Below are 9,043 nucleotides of genomic sequence, written 5' to 3'. Positions count from 1 at the left end.
CTGATTGGAGCGATGTAGTCGCGGATCGTGATTCGGACTAAAGCTTGTACCACGACATCGGTCCAAGTCCCAAACGGATCACTATACGTGGTTCCAGCGCAGCTACCATCGTTCTGAATAACTCCTGCTAACGTGAGGCCGTGAGAGGAGGTCGAGTTCGGCTGAATACCTGTGATCTGAGCGGCTGGGGTGATGAATATTGTCCCCGTCGTGTGTAGGCTCGAACAGGTTTCGCTGGAGATCGGTAATATATAGTCTTGTCGACCATTGGATACTACCGAATTATGTGAGTGCATGCCACAATAGTATATGGTTCTGTCTATTCCGATATGGCATTGCAAGACACGAGCTTGCGAGAATTCAGCTAGCTGCAGGAGCTGAATTCTTTCTAAATTTTCAGCTGGTGCGATGTCTTCTGGCTCGCAGTTAAGAGTGTCAATAGTTGAATACGTGGTAATATTCAAGGTTGAACCTCCACAGTCATATCCAATGAGTGTTGAGGCTTGCGTGGCAATAGAGAGCAAGATAGCTGCTTGTATCGGCTGCATGGTTGCTGTTATAGCGTTGTCGAGAGACTGATGATCTTCAGGGGTGACGGTTTCTCCTTGAAGATCTCGTTGTGTCGCAGGGATATCGTCTTCCTGCTGTGGAGTGGGGTGATGCTGACCAGAGGTTTTAAATTTCGCTCTTGGGTCGCTGCGATAGTTTATCGTTGGCGTAACGATATTGGAGACTCTGTTAACGCTAGGAAGATTGAATTCGTTTCGCAAGATACATAACGAAAGCTTATAATCAGACTTAGTTGTCTCGGGCGAGTATAATGTATCGGCTTTATTTCTTTTTCTTGCTGACGCGAATCTCGCGGAATTGTATTTGCCAGACGCATGGACTTTGTTTTCGGTCGCACGGATACCTGATCGTTGAAGCTGCAAGAGGTCTTGTTCCGGCGAGGATTTGAAGATAGGAGTTTGTGGCAAAACATAAACTCCTTTTGATTTAACTTTAGGAATAGAAATGTTTTCTAAATTGTTCTCATATGAACATTCTAAAAGTTCATCTGAGGCGAAGGCGCTGATGTTTCTTTCCACACAGGACTTTGAATATAAATCGTCGGGATGGTTACCGGAATTCTTTAAAGTATCGGGATGGCTACCGGAATCGTCGGGATGGTTACCGGAATTATTTAAAGAATCGGGATGGCTACCGGAATCGTCGGGATGGTTACCGGAATTAATAGAAGACGCGAGTTGATCGTTAACGATCGTCTCGTGCGCGCGGCACGCACGAGCATTGAATAAGTCCGAATTGACTTCGGCTTGAATATTCGAAAAGGGAACCTCGATCTCTTCCACCTCCAACGTAGGCAGGGAGAAGGACGCCACTTTGACGATGCGTTAAAGCATCGCAGGTATGCCTTTCCGTTACGGTTGGTGACTAAACAATCACCTAAGAACACATCGGGTTTTACATCTACTTTTCGCACATACCCTTCGCTTGGGCCCTTTACGTTGACGGCTATGCAGGCGGCGGTACGGCTTTCGATGGAATATTCCCGAGGATTCGAAAAGGGAATACGTAGGGTTTTATACTCTACGCATTCCTTCGCAAATGATATCTCTGCTCCCTCTCTGAAGAAGGGGGAGCCTAAGATACCATCTATATTAATTGGAAAACTGTCAGGCAGAACGTGTAGCGTGACTTTAATGGAATCTGCTAGCTCCGCATTGATATAACCGAGGGTCGCAATTTCTCCTTCTGTCACGCCATGGACGTGTATGACGCTGTCAGTTTTTAGATGAACGTCAGATTTGATACCAGACGCTCGGATTAAGTTGACCTCGGACCCGGTGTCCAAGAGGAACTCACACTCTTTTGAGAAGAGTGACGATTTTGCTTTTATTCGAGGGATAGGGGAGTCCGGCGCGAGATTTATTGCCGAGACTAATTTCGCGGATGGTCGTTCATTCTGCTGACCGTCCGGGTTATCTCTCCTATCTACTCGAATTTCATCTACTGCTGGTCGTCGCTGATGACGGCCAGCTGTGTTGCCTTTTGGCGATTCTCTTGGGATGCCTCCCGTCCTTTGGTCGCGTTTGTCGGGAGGCTTGATTCGTTTCCCGACTCATTTTTATTGTAATATTCGCGGCGGCGACATTCGTGTATGTCATGTCCCGTGCGCTTACAATATTTACAATACTTTTGATTCTCCGTAGGAAAGCGATCGCGACCTGGGGACTGGGAAGCGCGATCTTCGCGTTTATACGTTTCGCGCTGATTTGATTGCGACGGTTCGTGACGTCGCGGAGGAGGAGAGCGATACGCGTCTCTGTTATCGGGTTTCCTGTCTCGCCAGGATTCACGAGGTGAAAAGGAAGGTCGTTGATCTTTCCTTTCCGAAGATCTGTTGCGCTGCTCAGGCGCATTCCTATCATAATAAGAGTTGCTTGATCGCTCTGGTGTGCGATTACGAGAGTCGGAGAATGCAACGCGGCGTCCGTCGTCGCGATAACGAACACGGTCAAGCTCGTACTGTTTGTACGCGGTTACTGCTTCATCGAATATTTTCTGTAATTCGAGTGACGCACAGAGCCTGACCTCGGCTCGAAGCGCTGGGATAAGACCACGCATGAAACAATCAATTGTGAATTTGTCAATCTCGTCTAGATTGGGGACCCCGCGGCCTGAATCTATGATCGCCGTTCTAAGGTCCTTTACTCGCGTAATATAATTCAACACGTGCTCGGACTGTCCCTGGTGTATCGAAGCTAATTCTCCGCGATACTGATCGATGAATTTATATGGGCCTAGTACATCTTTCAGGCGGTTGCACAATTCAGAGATTGTGTTAATATTTACGTCTTCAATCGCGGCGTATGCCTGTCCTCTAAGCTTATTGCATACTAATCTAGTGAGGGTACGCTCAGCTGTGGCTGGAACAGCCTCCAAGGCTCGCTTGCACGCGCGAACGAATTGTAGCACGGTTATGGAGGTGCCGTCAAAGGTAGGCACAAGTTCAACCGCTTGTTTAACGGTGAAATTCGAAGAATCGTGCATTATGGGTTCGCGGGGCGCAACGACTGGGCTAGCTGGAATTGATTGAGAATCTCTGGCCGATCGGATTTCTGCTATCTCGCGGCGTATATCCTCGTACGTTACTCTTTGCTCACGCGTTTCTGTTTCGTATTGCAATTTGAGTTGAGTCAACGCGGCGGTTTGATTAATGAGAGCTGCTTCTCTACGAGCTAAATCTTTCTGGAATTCAATTAATTCCTCTTCCGTAGGAGGAACCTTCTTTCTAGCCTCGCTACGCGTTTCCATGATTGCGTCGCTTGAAAATTTCTAAGTATGAAATTCGCGAAAAATAATCCGACTATATAACGTGGGCGAAGGGGCGTTTTCTAAACCGCCCGTCGCACTTTAACGTTCACTAAAACTTTCGATGAATTTGTACTGAGTACGAACATCGCGAAAAATAATTTGAGTATGTAACGTGGGCGAAAGGGCATTTCCTTCACTGCCCGTCGCACTTTTAACTGACACTATGCTTTCACGGACTCTAAGTCTACTGCGTTAAATTGTCAAACAATGATGGAACGCGCAGGGGTTCGCGTGCTAACACTGATTCTATTTTTATTCCTCGATGCCGTGCTTCTAACATCGGTGACCAACGACTGTCCTACCGACTGCGCCAAATTTGTCACGTCCTGGCGGGGCTATAAAAGCAAGAGAAGAGAATACCGCGGCCCGGCTACTCTACTCTTCCACTGACTGACATTTAATAAAAGTGTTGGTCTTTTTATCAACAGACTAGGACCCGATGCCGACACCTGCATGCAGTCTTACACAGATGAATGATGCACGCGACCCTGAAACATACGCGGTAATATGTTCCACTTACTTTTACGCTTCGCTTGTTTGTCGATTGACACGAGACATGAATTCGCAACGGATGAACAGCTACGGTTGCGCTGATGGCCTTGAATACGGTCCGCTCTGCTTGACAGGGGTTGATCCAAATGGCTGGAAACGACCTTCAAGGATTGACGACTGCGCCAAACTCTGTCACGTCAATATTTGACAGGAACGACCTCCAATAATTGACAGCTGGCTGCTACGGTATTGTAGACGGATGCGCTCGTTGAGGAAACGGGCGTGGACGCTGTACGATACCGTGAATCTAACTCACGAATATCGTCCGCGTGATTGACGATATTTTAACTAGCGAAAACGGGCGTGGACGCTGTGCGATCCCGTGAATTTATCTCGCGAATATCGTCCGCGTGGTTGACGATATTTTGATTCGAGAAAATGGACGTGGATGCTGCGGAGCTTGCTATGCGAGCAAGTCTATCACTATCACGCACGTACGCGAACACGTAACAGGAAATTGAATAAGGAATACTATTCGCGAACTTTCCAGTGAGAACTCTATCTCTAACTAACAACGTGTCACTTCAAACTACGAAGTTAGGAGCAAGGAAATAATAATTGGGATTTAGATTGACTCTGGTAAAACAAAGTATATTAATAACGTAAAAGAATACAAAGGTAAAGATGCTTACTATTAACGAAATCGAAATACGTACTAAGTACGAAATTTGAAACGCAATAAAAATGTTTAATTGAATAAACGAAGTAATATTTGAATTAAACGAATAAGAATACGATATTACTGAATGGTATTAGGGACTGTGTCTAAACAGTATGGATTTGGGAAGATTGTGTCTAAACAATCTGGATTTGGAAAGACTATGTCTAAATAGTCTGGACTTGGAAGATTGACGAAAACTCGACTGACCCACTCGGGTCCCCGGAGAGGACTGGGGAGAATCGAACGTTCGTCGACGAACAACGTTCGTCCGAAAAATGCTGACTTCGCAAAAGGGGACCGTGTCCTCTTTGTGCCGGTCTTCGTCGTAAACAGCGCGATGGCCGCCGCACTAGAGTCAGCAGTTTTCGTTCCCAGTGGTGCAGGACTCGAAAATTAAGTGGTAACCATTGGCGTACCTATTTATTTATTTAAATAAATTGGGACTTAGAATATTTTCGAACGCTTGCTCTTGCAAGGCGTTTCGATTTAAATTTTGTATGTCATATGATTAGTTGACATCATTTGTCGACCGATCATATGTTTGAAAATATTCTAAGTACTTTTGAAAATTACCAAAAATCGAAATTTTGGTAAAGTCTAAACAAACGCGAATTGAGAACATAACCTACAAATTTTTAGGTTAGTTTCATGATTTTCGCTCACGAGTCCAATGATATTTCAATCTTCGAGTTTGGGCCATTTTTGGCTATTTTAGGATTTTGACAGATTTTGGATTTTAGGTTATGTTGATGGATTTCAGTCAGATGTACGTGGTGTTAAGGATTCATTGTTATGAAGGATTTTTAGGAGTTTTGGAATCTTTAAAGGGGAACGCTCGCTCTTATGTTTCTAATTTTACATGTAGTCTTAAAGCTAACGTCGGAGGTGCGACCGACGTCACACTTTTATAGCCCCGCCAGGACGTGACACATGCGACGCATCGTCCGGAGGTACTCCGCGCAGGGAGCACAGTTCTCGGCGAGTATTTCCTATATTTATACGAAACACTGGTCGCACTGAAATGTTGTCGGTGTCGGCACGTGGGGCTGGGGCTGGTTTTGTAATGTCCGACAAGTCGTATTCGCAATGTTCATTATTCGACTGTCTTTTCTCGGGGTTTAGGGTGGGTGGGGAATCACTTTGTTCACTAACACTTTTGTCTTTTCTGATCTGCGTCCAGATGAGTGTCACGTTTCGCTGACGCGGGGTTTGCGTTGGATTATTCGGCGCACGCTTGAGTTTGTTTGCATGTACAATCTTAAAATGGTTCCCTACTTTAATTTTCACATTGTTTGAGTCTAAGATGTCGCAGATTTCATGTGGACCCGTATATTGCGCATCGAATTTGCCCTTGCAGGGTTCTTTGAGTAGGAATACTTGTTCTATATCTTCCGGTGGTCGAAGGAGATTTTGCCGATGCTGGGCTTCGAATTTCGCTCGCTTATTCCCATAGGGGTATCCGTTATCGCGAGGGTACTCGGATTTATATTTCTTTCTTGCTGACGCGTATTTCGCTGTAGCGCAGAGATTAATTTTATCGTATTCGTTTCGCTTCGCATGGCAACGTGCAGATGGAAGTTGAAAGGAATCGAGTTTCTGTGGATCATCAAAGATATGATTTCGAAGTAAGTTATGAAGTTCTTTTACTTTGGAGGCTTTGATATCCTTCTCTGGTTTAGAACTGTCACTGGATTTATCGTGCAGTATAGAACAGACCTGCTTACATATGGGTCTTGAAGATCTTTGATTGTCGTAGGAATGGAGTTGGTCTTGGAATTGATCGGGCTGGTTACCGGAGTTAGAATAAGGATCGGGCTGGTTACCGGAGTTAGAATAAGAATCGGGCTGGTTACCGGAGTTAGAATAAGAATCGGGCTGGTTACCGGAGTTAGTATGAGAATCGGGCTGGTTACCGGAGTTAGTATAAGAATCGGGCTGGTTACCGGAGTTAGAATAAGAATCGGGCTGGTTACCGGAGTTAGTAATGTCGGGATGGTTACCGAATACGTCGGGATGATACCCGGAAGTAGAATGGTCGGGATGGTTACCGAATACGTCGGGATGGTTCCCGGAATTAGAAAGGTCGGGATGGTTACCGAATGCGTCGGGATGATACCCGGAATTAGAAAAGTCGGAAGAGTACGACTCGATTTCTTCCATCTCCAATGGGGGCAATCGAAATGAAACTCTTTCCGACGAGGTGTTAAAACACCGGAGGCTCGCTTTGCCTTTACGATTGGTGACAACGCAGTCACCCAGGAATACATCCGGCGCTACATTAACACGGCGGATATATCCCTGTTTGGGTCCTTCGACGTCGACCGCTATGCACGCAACGGTACGAGGTTCGAGGACGAATTCTTCGGATTTCGGAGGAGTCTTTGTTCGGACTCGATCCTCACGCTCCACGATCCGACTTCTCGCAGTGTACTCCGATATCTCTCGAGTCTCCTTCGATTCCGGCCGGCTTTTCACGGCGTTTTTCTCTAGGGAGTACTCGATTGAATCCCGAGGAGGCATTGAAATAACCTCCGTCACCGGGGCTCTGCAAGGTCTGACCGCGGGTGCACGAGGATTTGAGGAAGACACTCGAACGTTCCTTGCCGAATGTTCCTCACGCTTGGCGGCTAGAGTTTTAACGAGATCGTTGGTCATAGACGAAGGCATTGAAATAACCTCTGCTGCCAATTTATCGCGAGGCTCAGCCGTGGGCGCGCAAGGGTTCGAGAAGGGAACCCGAATGTTTCCTATCGTAATGTATTCATTCGCAAAGGAGATCTCGGCTCCTGTTCTGAAGAAGGGAGAACCGAGGATTCCGTCGATGTTAATTGGGAAGTTTTCTTCCAAGACATGAAATTCGATAGGGTTTTGACCCTGTAAGTGTATTTTAATTTGACCGAGAGTTGGAATGGATCCCTCGGTTATTCCTTGGACTTCTATAGTGTTCGTATGATCTATAGGTAGATTTGGTTCTAGACTTGACGCACGAATTAAATTGATCTCCGAACCCGTGTCTAACAAAAATTCACACTTCTTTTGTAATTGAGGGGCGGAGATTTTTACGCGCGGAATTGGTGAGTCTGCAGCAAGATTTACTGCTGAGACGAATCGTCGGACTGGTCGTTCGTCCGGATAGCTGTTTGGGTGCGGGCTGTAGTTTGGGTTGAAGATGCGGCCTCCCGCCTTGGGTTGGCTTCGGTCGGGAGGCCGGACTCGTTTCCCGACCTCCTATTATTATTAAAAGCGCGCTTACGGCACTCGTGAATATCGTGCCCGGGGACTTTGCAATAGTTGCAAAATTTGTTAGGGCTTGAGGGGCGATCTGTGCGACCATCGCGGTACGTGTTTTGGCCGCGAGGATTATTTTCCCATCGCCGTTGCGGCGTCGGGGAGCGATAAGAGTCCCGGTTTGAGTTTCTTGAGGACTGCTGAGACGAGTCCGGTCTGTTATCGCGGCGTTCTTGAGTTCGCTCTGGAATGTCACGAGGGGACTCGTACGTGGAACGCGGGCGATACGGCCGGTTATCAGAGAAGCTGACTCGTTTTTCTTCGCGGATCAGTTCTCGTCGACGAGTCTGGTCTGACTCATACTGCCTGTAAGCAGAGATGGCTGCTTCGAAAACAGTGGCAGGATTTCGCGAAGGGCAATGAAGCACTTCAGCACGCAGCTGGGGAAGGAGACCTCGTAGAAAACAATCTACTACGAAACGATCCAGCTCTTCGTAATCAAGGCCAATATCTGTGGCATCTTGAATCGCGGTTCGAAGGTCTTTAACGCGATTGATGAAGTCTAAGATGTGCTCGTTTGGAGCTTGGAGTACACTCGCGAGATCGCCACGGTACTGGTCAACGAATTTGTATGGGCCCAGTACTGTTCGTAATTTCTCGCATAGTGCAGAAATTGTGAATATGTGCTGGCCTTCTATAGCGGCATAAGCACGATCGTGGAGTTTATTGCAGAGCAATTTTGTGAGGGCACGCTCTGCAGTGGCCGGTACGGTGTCACGCGCGCGTTTGCATGCACGTATGAATCGTAGGACGGAAGACGAAGTTCCGTCGAATCTAGGGACAAGCTCGGCGGCTTGTTTTAGAGCGAAATTACCAGTAGGTTCATACTGTGGGATTTCGCGTGGCTCTGGCGGTGAAGGTTCCCGCATATTAGAGACGTTACTAGGGCCTGGTGTAGGCGATTGTTGACGTAGGGTTTGACTCGTGATTTGGATGTTATGAAGCTCTTTTCGTATTTCGTCGAGCATATTCTTTTGGTTTTGTGCGTCTTCTTCATATTTGAGACGCAATTTGGCAATAAAATCAGTTTCTTCTTTGAGATATTGCTCTCTACGGGCGAGGTCTTGCGCATAAAGGAGTAGCTCTTCCTCGGTCATTGGGGGAAGGTCTGCGTTAGGATCTGCTTGGAGATCCCTTTGAGATCGCGTGATTGGGCGAGACATT

This window comes from Lasioglossum baleicum, unplaced genomic scaffold (assembly GCF_051020765.1).
Source record: "Lasioglossum baleicum unplaced genomic scaffold, iyLasBale1 scaffold0026, whole genome shotgun sequence".
Classification (NCBI taxonomy): Eukaryota; Metazoa; Arthropoda; class Insecta; order Hymenoptera; family Halictidae; genus Lasioglossum; species Lasioglossum baleicum.
Note: the sequence above shows the minus strand (reverse complement) of the source record.